The sequence below is a fragment of the Euprymna scolopes genome, chromosome 32 (assembly GCF_053919585.1).
Source record: "Euprymna scolopes isolate OS-2025 chromosome 32, ASM5391958v1, whole genome shotgun sequence".
Taxonomy (NCBI): Eukaryota; Metazoa; Mollusca; class Cephalopoda; order Sepiida; family Sepiolidae; genus Euprymna; species Euprymna scolopes.
In genome coordinates this window covers 56,134,211-56,148,382 of record NC_136513.1, presented here as the reverse complement: position 1 = coordinate 56,148,382, position 14,172 = coordinate 56,134,211, and the positions used below count along the sequence as shown (strand labels likewise).

Here is a 14,172-nt window from a genome sequence, read left to right as displayed (position 1 = left end):
CTCCTGACAAACCGCCCCCTTAAGTAAGATACTCTATCAAAATCCGCAATACTAATGATTACTATAATACTATCTCATTGATTACTGTACACGCAATAACCGTTATCCCTGAGTAGTCTTCGGGCCTTGATAAAAAAAACAAAAAAAAAACAGATAAACCAATTTAAACTAAAACTGTGTCAATGCATGCCTTTTTGTTAGTCGATTTACTCCTGCTAACATAGCTGTTTTTTTTTGCCTGAGCAGCTATTTTTACAGGCTAAAAACGAAATTAAGTGTTCCGCGGAATTAAGTACACTGTATACAAAATTTCAAATCTGTAAACCATATATTCAAAGAAGAGTTTACTTTTATATATATATACAAGCTTGGCCACCCGGCATTGTCCGAGCCACATAAAAAGTTGAATTTCTGATTTATTTTTAAAAGAAAGACGACAACACAGATATATACAAATATATATTTGCTAGTAGACCGTCAGGTGTTGCTCGGCTGTTAAATTCGCTTAAATAAGATTTTTTTAATTCATACATATTTCGTATTTATGAAGCGAATTCTCTATTGTTTATTATATTGTACCCTTGTCTTATTTGGACGAATATTATTTTCACATAGTCCAGTCGATACAAACTCTGATCTTCTTCATGTGTATCTTGTCAAACTTGCGGATCTTTATGTCGAACTTGGGAACCTGTGAGAAATTTTTTTTTTTTTTTTTTTTACACAGTGATCACCACTTATCAAGGCCCGGAAGCCACTCAGGGATAAGGGTTATTGCAAGTACATCACGTTAGTGAGGAAGTTTTATGAAGTGTTTAATTAGGGGGGCGGTTCATTAGGAATTTGTTAACATTAGACTTGAAGACATCCAAGTTGTAGTCCGGAGGGAAGCAGGCAGACGGAACAGAGTTCCACAGGCGTGCAGTTCTAAGAAAGAAGCTTTGCTCATGAAATCCGCGTTTTGATTTAGGCACAGATATAGAGTGGGGGAAATTTTTCACAGTGGATTCAGCTAGACGGGTGTTTTTCGTGAAAGTTTGGCGAGGGGGGACCAGGGATTGGAGTTCAGACGAGCACCTGCCATGAAAATAACGATAAAACAAGGATAGGCTCGAAACGTCTCTTCTGTGGGAGAGGGGTTGCAGGGTAGAGAAAAGGGCATCCCCCACTAAACCACGAAGTCTATTTTGTACTCTGTCAAGGCATGATAGGCTGTTTTTGGCAGCTCCTGCCCAGATATGGCAACAGTATTCCATCCTTGGCCGTACTTGGCTTTTATATAGATAGAGAATTGCATCAGTAGTGAGATATCTTCTGGAGCGGTAGAAGGATCCCACCATCTTTCCTGCGACCTTGGCAACAGACTTGATGTACGTGTTCCATTTCAGATCAGGAGTAAAGGTCAAACCCAGAAGCTTGTCAAAACACGGGACCTCACCCAGACGAGAGCCATCCATCACAATTGATGCCAGCTTGGGATCAGAGCGTTGATGATGTAAGGATAGGAGTTTGGTTTTAGATGCATTAAAGGTAACTAGCCACATCTTCCCCCACTGAACCACGCGCTCGAGATCAGAGGAGAGAGAATCCGAGAGAACTTCGTCATTTACAGCCTTTGATGTGTTGCCGTAGATGGTCGTGTCATCAGCATAGATGTCAACGAATGATTTAAGTATGTGTTTAGGGAGGTCATTGATGTAGATCAGGAAGAGAGTTGGGCCCAGGATTGACCCCTGAGGGACTCCAGCATTTATATTGCAGGCCTCTGATTTTTGTCCATCTACCACTACTCTTATGAGCCTATCGGAGAGAAATGATTTAATGATTGAGAAAACATTTCCAGTTATACCGTAGCTGGAAATCTTGTAAAGTAGACCCTTATGCCATACTTTGTCAAAGGCCTTTGATATGTCAAGAGCAATTGCCCTAGAAAGGAAGCCTTTGTCAAGAGATTCACTAATCCTGTGGGATATAACCGTCAGCACATCTGCGGTAGATCTTGCAGAGCGGAAACCATATTGTGTGTCACTAAGAAGGTTGTTTCTGCTGAGGTGGTTGACTATTTCTCTATTTAATATTGATTCCAGTAACTTACTCATAACACAGAGAAGACTTATTGGTCTGTATTGAGAGGGAGATGACTTATCACCTGAATTCTTAAATACAGGGCAAACTGATGAGGTCTTCCAGGGGGTCGGAAAGCACTTCTCCTTAAGGCAGCGCTTAAATAGTTTCGTAAGTATGGGAGCAAGTTCTGGTTGAAGCTTTTTTAACACTATAATTGGGATGCCATCAGGGCCAGTTGCTTTACTGGAATCTAGGTTTTTTATTAGCTTGGCGACCTCATGCACGGAAATTTAAAATGGAACCATTTATTTAACGTACGGGGGTAGTTTACCCTTTTTCCGTCAGTCTTGATCGGGTGGAAGTCTTAATTAATGTGCAGTGAACCATGGCGTAACGAAATAAAATTCAGTTCTAATTGAACTTCTTAAAAGTTCAGTCCTCCTTGCGGCCATGTTAAGAATACAATTGCGGATCGCTAAAGACTATTACTCAGTCGCCAGAAATACATTAGCATCTCCCCATTATTTACGTAAACAGTTGGAAACAACCGAACGAAATGTTGGTTTTGTCTGTTCTTAAAGTTGTAAATATTTTTGTATTTAATTATAAATGACAATGTATACAAATAGTGTAATTTAAAAAAGAGAAGTAAACGGCGCTGAGCAGTTACAACGTAGGAAGAATCACTATTATTCTTGGTGCCTATTCTTATTATCGCGTACTTTGCTTTCTCTTTACAATCAAACCGGTGTTAATGAACTATTTCCCTAAGGATAAGACAGTGGTCTAGTGGTTAACGATACGAACTGACGAACTTAGTGTCCCAAGTTGAAATTAGTTCAGTTCACATAAATTACTTTTACTTATGATGTTGGAAACTTCCACATGGTCTCTCCCGTAATCTCCTATATCTTTTTAGAAAAAAATTCTGACTAGAAAAATATAAGGGAAACCAATGGAAACAATGAAACTCTCGGATTCATGCGATATGATAATGATTTCTCTCATGATTAATTCGAATCATAACCAACATCTCTTAATTAATTTTATTCTTTCTAAAACGAGTATTTTTCTAGTAATGTATTGCATTAAAGGCAAATGCCCGCTTGTATGTCAAACAAAACTTTAAAACTACACAACAAACACACACACATACTTGTTTTTTCTTACTTAATATTAACCCGAATGTATAAAATCGACTATTTAAAAAGTATTATTTGGATTCATCGGACTACTGTTCTACTCTTGAGTGTGATTTTCACAACGTTTCCGTAGACGTAATCTTCGACCTTCTTCAGGTGTATTTTGTAGAACTCGGGAATTTGGACGGAATTTCGTGCGGAACACTTTATTTACGGGGGTACAGTGCTCTTGTTCCGTCAGCCATGACTGGATAGAGGTCCTAAGTAATTTGCAATTGTATTTTGCGGTCACCCACACTGAGGATTGAACCTTCAACCTTCAGGAGAACATCACTTTTTACACTTGATTTTTACACAGGTACATGCGGACAATTCTAGTACAAATTTTAGGAGCCTTAAACCTATTTTTATTTCTCATAGTAAATATCACCATTTGTTACTAAGTCTTACTATATATAAACGTATATCTATCTGTATATATGTGGATTTTTTTAACAATCAATTTTAATACCTTTTAAATGGTATTATATTGATTATTGTACCAATATTAACCTCGGTTTAGCTCGATGAGAATTCAGAGCAATATAATTTATACAATCAGAAAAAAACAACACCTTTTTTTTAGTAGTATATATATATACATATATATATATATATATTAATATATATATATATATATTAATATATATATATATATTAATGTAATTGGTTATTTCCAAGCATCTTTCTGCTTCTTTCAGTCGTCTTTCTCACCGCCGTTTATCTGTGTCTTCTCTGTCTATAATTTTTACTTCATCCCATAATGGTAGATGATTTTCCGTTTCGTTCCAGATATAGTCAGCTATACCTGGCTTTTCAGTTCCTCTACGTACTACGGCTTTTCGATGTTTACGGTATACAGATGACATAACATTTAGTCGTGTTGATCTTAATGCCATTTCCTCGAAGTATTTCATGTACGCATTGGCCATTATTTGGGACAATGGTGATCCCATTACCAGACCGTCTTCATGCCGATATATATTAGATCCCATCACGAAGTATGTATTTTTACACAGAAGATTAACATCTCCTTTATGTTATAAATTGGGATGCAAGTGATTTCTTTCTGTGAGCCATCCGATGTAAGCTTACCCCGTACCACTGTCAGAGTCTCATCAATGGGTACCTTCGTAAGACACACCATCTGGTACGAAAGTACCCACTGATAAGACTCTGACAATGGTACGGGATAAGCTGACATGTACTGCTTCTTTCAGTCATCTTACTCACCTCCTTTTATCCCCGTCTATAATTTTTACTTCGTCCCGTAATGGTAGATGGTTTCCCTTTTCCTTCTAGATCTGGTTAGCTATATATAGCTGACCAGATCTGAAAGGAAAAAGGAAACAATCTACGATTACGGGACGAAGTAAAGTGGGGAATAAAACGAATGAAAGTAGCAGTACATATGCTGTGGAATAACTAATTACTCAGTAGACCTAGTATAGAATTTAGCATGATATGGGAACCAGTAATTATAAACAATAGATAATATATACAAGTAATAAGTAAAAACAATCATATATGTATACATATATATATATATATATATAACTACTTCATTTACTCACATAAATTTAATATACGAAAGTATAGATTTATGCGTAAACTTTAAGTATTTACTTCAAAAGTGCTCAATACGTAGGTAGAGCTAGTTAGTAATTTATAAAATATATATGGCGATTAAGCTACACTGAATATTCTGCGTTTCATCCACTATAGGATTCGTCAGGCTTATGCGCGAATTCTGTGGTTGCTTCTTGGGTTTATATATGTTGAGGATTTTTAGTTAGCCAATATATATATATATATATATATATATATATATATATATATAGAGAGAGAGAGAGAGAGAGAAAGAGAGAGAGATAATGTATATATAGTAATAATTAGTAATACATAGTGATATTTACAACTAGAAATAAAATTACGTTAAAGGCCCCTAAAATTCGTACTAGAATTTCCCGCAAGTACCCGTGGCGCAGTGGTTAGGGTACTTGTAAACATAAAATGTAAAAAGTGATATTCTCTTGAAAGTTGGAGGTTAAATCCTCAATGTGGGCGATCGAAAAATACAATTGCGAATTATTTAGTACCTCTTTCCAGTCATGATTGAGAGAAAAATAGCACGCTGCCCCCCCAAGATATACATGGTACATTTGAAGAAGGTCGGAGGTTACATCGACCGAAACGCTTTGAAACTCAAGATGAGAACAGTAGCCAGGTGAATCCAAATAATACGAATAACCAATCCCTATCTCAAAAATTCAGAAACGTTTTAAAAAATGTGTTCTATTATTTGGGGGATTACTTGTCATTTATATAATTTTATTTTACCAAGATGCAGCAGCATCTGTTAATGTTATCCTGTAAACGAAAGTAACTCAGATGTTTTGACTGAATTATTTCCCTTGTCATGATCCAAGTTATGTGTGTACGGTCGTAGAGAGAACTGAAGAAAAAAGTGGGAGTGGAGAAGGAGATGAGAAGGGACAAGAGAGAGAGAGAGAGAAAGAGAAAGAGAAAGAGAGAGACAGACAGAGGGGGGATTAATGTTATATTACACTTTTGCTCCAGGCAATGCTGTAAAAGAAATGTATGCACTAACGTCAATTTTAAAGAAGATACATTCGCGTGAAGTAAAAAAAAATATCCGAAATATTAGCGTAAGCAACGTTGCTGCATAAAACCACGATAACACACCTGAAAACCAACGCGCTCTAACCCGTATCAATAATATGATATTATCATCAAAAGTTTGATTTCGTTAGCATTACGAAAGAGCGAAGATAAACCTTATCTTCGAATTAGTTAAACGTGTTCCAGAGTAAAAAAAAAATGGTTAATTTGTAAATTGGAATTGTTGATAGCTCAGCCATTTTGCTTGTCTTTCAGCAACCCAGAGAAATCGAACGAGATATGCTAAAGATCACTGTTTCATTGAAATAAACATTTTTTTAATTCTTATCAGAAAATGTGCAAGCATTCCGATGCTATCCTCTGTTTCAGCGACCTTAAAAACTCACAAACATTTACCTGCGATGTTAACAACAGCCCGACTTTTGTATTCAGTTTAACTCAATAAATCTGGACCTTATCACAGTAATACTTTGCATATCAATGTAAACTACCTTGTTTAGGGGTAATAAAAATATTTACAAAATAATAAGAAGATATTTTGTTATAACAGCTAATTCGGGACCGCTTAGATCACTATAGCGGGACCCGTGGAAATTCCACAGGGGTCTCATTAATATGAAATATATTGATCTTAACATTCTGTAGATTTCAGTGTTGATTGAGACGCTATGATATTATTGTAGCTTTTTTGTCAAAACTGCAAAAGTATGTATCTAAGCTAGCACGAATGCCTAGCAAAGCCCGGTCGTAAAGTACGCTTAAATATGATATTTTAATTCTTGCAGATTTCGTATAGATTGTTATAGAGTTAATGTTCTATCAATTTTTATATATTATGACGCTGCAAGTTAGAAAAAATATATATATCTATATGACTTGAGTGCATTTCCTTGAATCGAAATCAAAATAAAAACCTGTGAAAATATGTATGTATATATATATATATATATATATATATATATATAGTCATCCACACACAGTATCGTTGCGCTGTTTCACAACTCATCAGTGCGGCTAGACGATCAACTACCTCAAGCCAGGATTGATACCCGACCGTCTGTATGACAGTCAAGGCTCCTATATCGTAAACTAGAAAGTGGGTTATATCACTCCTTACAAGGTCATTTGAGTTTATATATATATATATATATATATATATATATATATATATATATATATAACTTGAGTTCCTTAAGCCCTAATTGAAACCGAAACCAAAACTTATGAAGAATTCTTGATAAAACTATTTTTAAAAAATAGATTACTGGAGTGCCATCAGTTATAATGGAAACTGAAACTAAAACTAAAAGTATTTATAAAAAAATCGATGACTAATGTGCCATCAGCTATACCAAAATACAAATATATGACTTGTCTTATAAAATATACAATGACTTGTCCTTAAAAACATCAGACTAGAATTGTCAGCAAGGGCACGTGTCGCAAGTAACACCTTTTAAAATATGAAGGTTCAATCTTCAATAAGGAAAATACGACAAATACAATTATAAATTCCTTACGACTTGTAAGCCAGTCATGCATGATGGAAAAAGAAAAGGCTACATTGAGGATTTAATGAATGCATTGGAGAATCCTAATAATTTAATCATAATTAGAGTAACTTTTCCAAATTAAAAAAATCGTCAGTCGTAACGCATTGTACATGACGAAGTATAATTTTATTTAATCACGCCAGAAACAGTTTGATTTTTTAAATCGCTATCATATTCCGTTTTGTCTACAAACAATATTGACATTGAGGCATGCATTTTAATTTTCATGCAATGGAATAATGAACTTAATCTTACCTTTCAAGTAAAACTTCAATGAACTGCGAAATGTAATTATATTTTTTTCGCAGAAATAGGGATATCAAGACTAAGATTCACCACCAGCGCTCTGAACCGCACCTGACCCCAATTGAAATAAACAGCTTTAGTCTTGGGGAAGCTCTCTACATAGATAAGGTTCTGGATGTGACCTTCACTCCTTACTTGAAATGGTAGACTTACTGGGATGTAACGAGTTGTCAGTGTTATTTCTTTGTTTTTAGCAAAACAAACGATTTTTGCATTAGGCACGAACAGAAGTAGTCGATCATTATCATATACAGCAACTTATACTACGAAATGGAATCTTAACATATATATCATATATTTTATAGGAAACAATAAAAGTCTACTTTTTATTTACCGTTTCACAAAGAGTTTAGGAATAAGGTCAGGTGTGGGTTTGATGAAAGTGTTTCTGCGTAACGAAACGGATCCGAACTTGTGACATACATTTTCTTTTTTATTTTATTCATATGTAAACTTGAAAGTTATATGAAATTTACACTAGAATGCTATGAGCAGTGTTAAACTTAAACTGCAAAACATACCCAACCATTAACTGTATGGGCGGTTGCCCAGGATCTCTTCAGTAATAAGAGAAAGAAGAACACGATATGCCGGATATTGCTACAGAAGAAAAGAAAGACTTAGCAGTGATGTCCTATAGTGGGATCTTAAACACGGAGTCGTTAAGTATGAAGATCTGGCAAGACTTACACAAAATTATTGACAGAAAACACTGGCTTACAACTTGAAGATCTTCCTACTGCCATGGGAGATATAAACCCATGAGTAGAAAGAGTCAATTTAGTCAAGGAAATCTGCCCGATACGATGATTCTTATAAAAACTTAATGATCGAATACGTCTAAATAACAACGAATTTTCTAACCGTGCAGAGAATTAAAAAGAAAGAGAGATTTTATGAAAGCCATAGAACAACATTTCATATCCGAATATTAATATGAGCCCAAATTGCCGTTTTTATGAAATTGAATTTAGTGGATCGCTTCCAACCTGTAATGATGCCTCATTTTAGAAATTAACAAGGCCGATAGCCATTAGTCGCGTGCTCTCGTGTAATGAATGAATTGCGTGAATGTAGGATTGACATGAAATTCTTAAAGATAAACTAAAATGACCGAAAAATGGGCTGAAATGACTTAAATAAATAACAAGTAAATGACTTTAATGAACTTAAGGATGAATTGAATGACCTTAAGAATGACTTGAATGCTTAAAAAAATAACTGGAATCCTTCAAAAACAACGTGAATGATCTGGAGAATGACTTGAATGGCTTAAAGACTGACTGGTTTTAAAGTGGGTGATCATTTTACATTAAATTAATACAGAAAAATCATCGCCCACTTTATATCACAAAGTTAAAAACATAAGTACAGCATGTAATAAGAACAGATACTACACTTTGATCTTAGCCAAAAGGCCAAGAAAATGGTATTTATTTGCTCCCCCACCTAGCAAATTAGGCACAAGGCCGATTTTTAATGTGAGGAGTGAAGGGGAAATGGGGACCAACTCCCCGGGGGTAGGGGAGCTGGATAGTGATAATTGGTATGAAGGGTGGCCCCTACATTGACCAAGGACTTATATGTAGGGTTGGTATTAAAGATTTTTAATGTGAGGAAATGACGTAAAAGACCGATTTTTAATGTGAGGAGTGAAGGGGAAATAGGGACCTTCTCCCGGGAAGTAGGGGCGCTGGATAGTGACAATTGGTATGAAGGGTTGCCCCTACATTGACCAAGATCTTATATATGGTGCTGCCCCCACATATGGTGTTTGCTTGCAATATCTGTCGGAACAGATACTACACTTTGATCTTGTCCAAAAGGCAAAGAAAAGGGTATTTATTTTCTCTCCCACCGAGCAAATTAGGCACAAGGCCGATTTTTAATGTGAGGAGTGAAGGGGAAATGGGGACCAACTTCCCGGTGAGTAGGGGAGCTGGATAGTGACAATTGGTATGAAGGGTTGCCCCTATATTAACCACGGTCTTATATGTGAGATTGGTATTTATTTGCTCCCCCACTGAGCAAATTAAGCACAAAGCCGATTTTTAATGTGAGGAGTGAAGGGGAAATGGGGACCAGCTCCCCGGGGAGTAGGGGAGCTGGATAGTGACAATTGGTATGAAGGGTTGGCTAACAGTCATAAAGTATTGTTTGCAGCAATGGCGAAAAAAGAACTAGATAAAAGATCATTAGAAGTTAAGCAAAAGTACAAGGAAAGTATCGAAGCTGAGTTGGAAAAAATGAAACTTCATGGTCAGTTTAAGCGAGATACTAAGGCACTAAAATGTCAGGACACATATACGTTTCTGCCTAAATGTGACTTGAAAACAGAGAAGGAAAATATTATATTTGCTGCTAAACAACAGGAACTAAATACAGATGCAATTAATAGAGACATCTACGGAAAGGACTGTTGTGATGAGTGTAGGCTGTGCTTTGCGACTCTTGAAACGGTTTCACACATTGCTAGTCTGTGATTTAAAAAAAGTGACAATAACGCCATTGCAAAGTATGTGAAAATTTGCACTGGCGTTTGTGCCAAAAGTTTGGAATCGAAGTAACGGACAATTGGTGCAAATATCACTCAGAAGCGGTAGTGGAAAATGAGGAAGTTAATATTATCTGGGATTTTATGGTTCAGTATAACTGAGATATAACTCACAGGAAATCGGGTATTGTAGTTTTGAATAAATAGACCAATAAATAGATAATTACTAATGTGGCTTGCCCAAGCGATATCAAGAGTGAGAAACTATGGAACTATCAGAAACTATGGACCAATCAAAAAGTGAGGGTGAGGATAGACAACTTCTATCGTGCCAATCATTATAGGTTGGTAAGGCTCAATTCCAGATGATCTTAAGAAAGAATTAATCTTCTTGGAAATCAAGTACAACATCGCCGTAATCCAGAAGTCGGTTCTACTTGGCACAACGGTTTTTTAATATATAATAAACCCAGAATAAGTTAAATGTCTTTTAATTCTTAATTATTTTTACTGCCGCTGTGGAATTTCCGCAGGTCCCGACAGTTTGGATAACTTTTCATCTACATTTTTTATCGCTTGATCTGACTTTCAGTAGTCAAACAAGTTTTTGTTTATGCATCTGTTTGTAACTAAAATTGCGCCCGGTTTAATAAATGTGTTTGCTGTTTCAAGTCTGTGATTTTATTTTCTTCTCTGAACATAATTCAGTGTCTACTATTTATATTGCGAAGTGAAATGAAATGTATAGTTTTCCAACTGATATTCGAGATATTTTTGTACTTTTATTAGATATAAGCGTGTAATATTTTTCTCCTACTTGCTCGTTGATTTCGCCGATATGGGCGAATCCGGTAAAATAAACACATTTTCATGGCAGCAAATAGTATGCACGGTTGATTTACAATCAATAAAAGGAAATGGAAATTGGTGAAAATTTCCGAATTATTTTGAGCTTTCGGCTGAAATTGATGTAAATGATGCAGAAACTGCTTTAAATTTACCGCAGTTTTTCCTTTGAGAATTTATAATCGTAGAAGATGTTGTTGTCGTTGTTGTTGTTGTTGTTATTATTATTATTATTATTATTATTATTATTATTATTATTATTATTATTATCTGCTAAATTCAAAGCTATAAAAGCTATTGGTGAAATAAGTATGTCTGCCGCACTTTAATTGCATAAAAGCATAAAGAGATCGAAGTTGTTCTTTTTTCGGTTCTTAAAAATAGTAGAGATAATAAAAGTAGTCGATCGCAAAACAAAATAAAAACAAAAGAGATGTATATTTTTATCTATCAAGATTACATTATTTTTATATAGGAAAATAAAATGCTTCCGTTCTAAATAAGAAATTATAATATCTTAGTACAAGATAGATTTTGGACAAAGATAACGAAACGAAATGATTGATTTGGAAACAGAGCCAGCTTGTTTGGATACGTAGATTTCTACTTATGAGATTGCAGTATGAAACTATGCGACCTTCTCTTTATTCTCTAATTATAATTACGTTTTCAATGTAATGAACTTCATATCCCCCTTCCTCTTTCAACTTTAGTTGCTAACAAAATGACTCAGATGGAGTCAGATAGTTTAATCAGCTAATTAGAATTAATTAGCAACAGAGCGCGAATGAGCGCATGTGAAAATATCAATAGTAGCGGAAGGATAGATTGCTCGCAAAATATTAGCAGCAGCAGCAGCTGTTGAAGCACGTATGCAAATTAGTAAGTGTCTGCGATCTTGCATCACAAGAAAAAGAAAAAAGATAGTACGTGATGAAGCAGAGAAGCAAAGTGCGCGTCGGGAAAATTGACGTGTAAAGTTGAAAGAAAGGCTACAACAAATGGGAGATCGGGGGGCGACAGACATATTTTTAAAAAGCATGTGTGTGTGAAAAGACTTTGGAAAAATAATGAAATGCGTTGTTTTAGAAGAATCACGAATAAATGCCGTATCGGATTTATCTATTTTTGTTTGTTTGTCCCTTTGTGACGATACCAGATAGCGTGTGGGTCAGACAGAGATTTGAACTATAGACACAGTTAAAAAGTGACGGTCATGCCACGTTGCAATTTTGCACTTTAATTAACAAAAACAAAAACAAAAAAGTGATAAAAAAATAACAAAGAAATTTTATTCGTATTATTTGGATTTATTGGACCACAGGTCTCATGCCGAGTGTACCCCCCACAACGCTTCGGCCGATGCAACCTCCGACCCTCTTCAGGTTCATCTTGAACTCGGGAATAATTTCTGTCAAACTCGGGAATTTGGGCAGAATTTTCAGCGGAACGCTTCATTTGCTTCATGGGGGTATCATGCTCTCGTCCCGTTAGCCACGACTGGATAGAGGTCCTAAGTAATTTACAAGTGTATTTTTCGGTCGCCCACACTAAGGATTGAACTTTTAGGCGAATATCACTTTTTACAATTGATTTTTCTCCAAGCTAAAGATACACCTGAAGAAGGTCGGGGGCCACATCGACCGAAACGTTGTGAAAATCACACTGAAGATGAGAACAGCAGCCCGAATAATTCAAATAATACGAATAACCAATCCTCATCTCAAAAATTCAGAAACGTCACATAAATTTTATCGTGATATTTATTGGAATGGTTTCTCCCAGTATTTTGTATAATTTTCGATTTTAGAGCGATTGTCGAGACTCCTCTAGGCGATTGCCTCATGCCCACAATTTCTTTTTTCTTGTTCTAATTTAAAACTAAAAAAATGGCAGAAGTACATAAATAGAAAAAAATGGCACTTTGACAACAAAAAAATTAGTACCGTTCGAGAAATGCAGGCCAAGCTCCCATTCTCCCAGCTTGAAATAGAGGTAAGTCCTTTAGCTTGAGTTTGGAAAATGTCGGTTTGTTTAGGTTCAAATTCTGAAGAAGCACCGAGAAGAAAAATTTTAACGTTTTATTTAATAACAAGTAGGGGTATCCGGCGTTACCCGGGAGTGTGGAAGTGGCAAGGAACCCCGAGAGAGAAATTTAAAAAAAAGTGGTAGTGTGTGTGGGGGGGGGGGCAAAACAACAATAGGCAGTTTGGGTGGAAAGAGAGTTTTAAAAAGTGGTAGTGGGCAGGTAGACTCGAACACGTAACAGGAAGGAGAGCGGAAAACGTAACGTCTTAGCTAATGAGTCCATCGCGCAAACGGAAGTCGAGAGCGTTGAAATTAAGGATAGTCAATCCAACGTAGACGATGACTTCCGAACATGTTGACGAAAAATGCGATTCCTCCTTGTAAAAAATGGCCGAGTCGAGGGTGAAGGAATGAGCGTTTTGGGTCAATTTTTCAATTGTCATACTATTGCTACACTATCCCTTTGATTACTATACACACAATAAACCTTATCCCTGAGTGGCCATTGGGCCTTGATAAGTGGTGAATTCCATGTAAAAAAAAAAAAGGATCAAGCTTCAAAACGACACCAGTTTCGTGAGGGTCCGTCATGTGTGTCAAAAGTTTTTGGAAGACACACACACACAACCCCCCACACACACACACTTTTCCCTTTTTATATATAGATTTTGTTATATATATTTATGTATAATAAGCGGGGAAAAAGATAAATAAAATTTTTCCACTGCCATATTTACCTTAATTCAATTTATTTTTATTAAGTCTTGAAAATGGAAACTTAATTCAATAATTAAATTGCTGGTGGCCACTGCTTTTCATTTAATTTAACTTATTTTTTTTTTACTTAAAATCAATGTCATACTACAGAAAATTGACAAAATTGTTTTACAAAATACAAGTGTCAAGCGTTAAATGAGGACAAGAAAAAAAAGTCCGACATGGTAGAGTTATATCTTTGGAGTCCCAATAATAACAAAAATAAAATAAATTACTGGTAGATATTTACCCAATAAATGCTACAGTAACATTTCTATGTTAAGTGTTGAAACATTAT

General features: G+C 35.7%; 1 pseudogene; it reads right to left on the bottom strand.

The window, feature by feature from the left end:
- Positions 1-9,043: 9,043 nt before the first annotated feature.
- LOC145256585 (U2 spliceosomal RNA) lies at positions 9,044-9,180 on the bottom strand (annotated as a pseudogene).
- Positions 9,181-14,172: the final 4,992 nt, after the last annotated feature.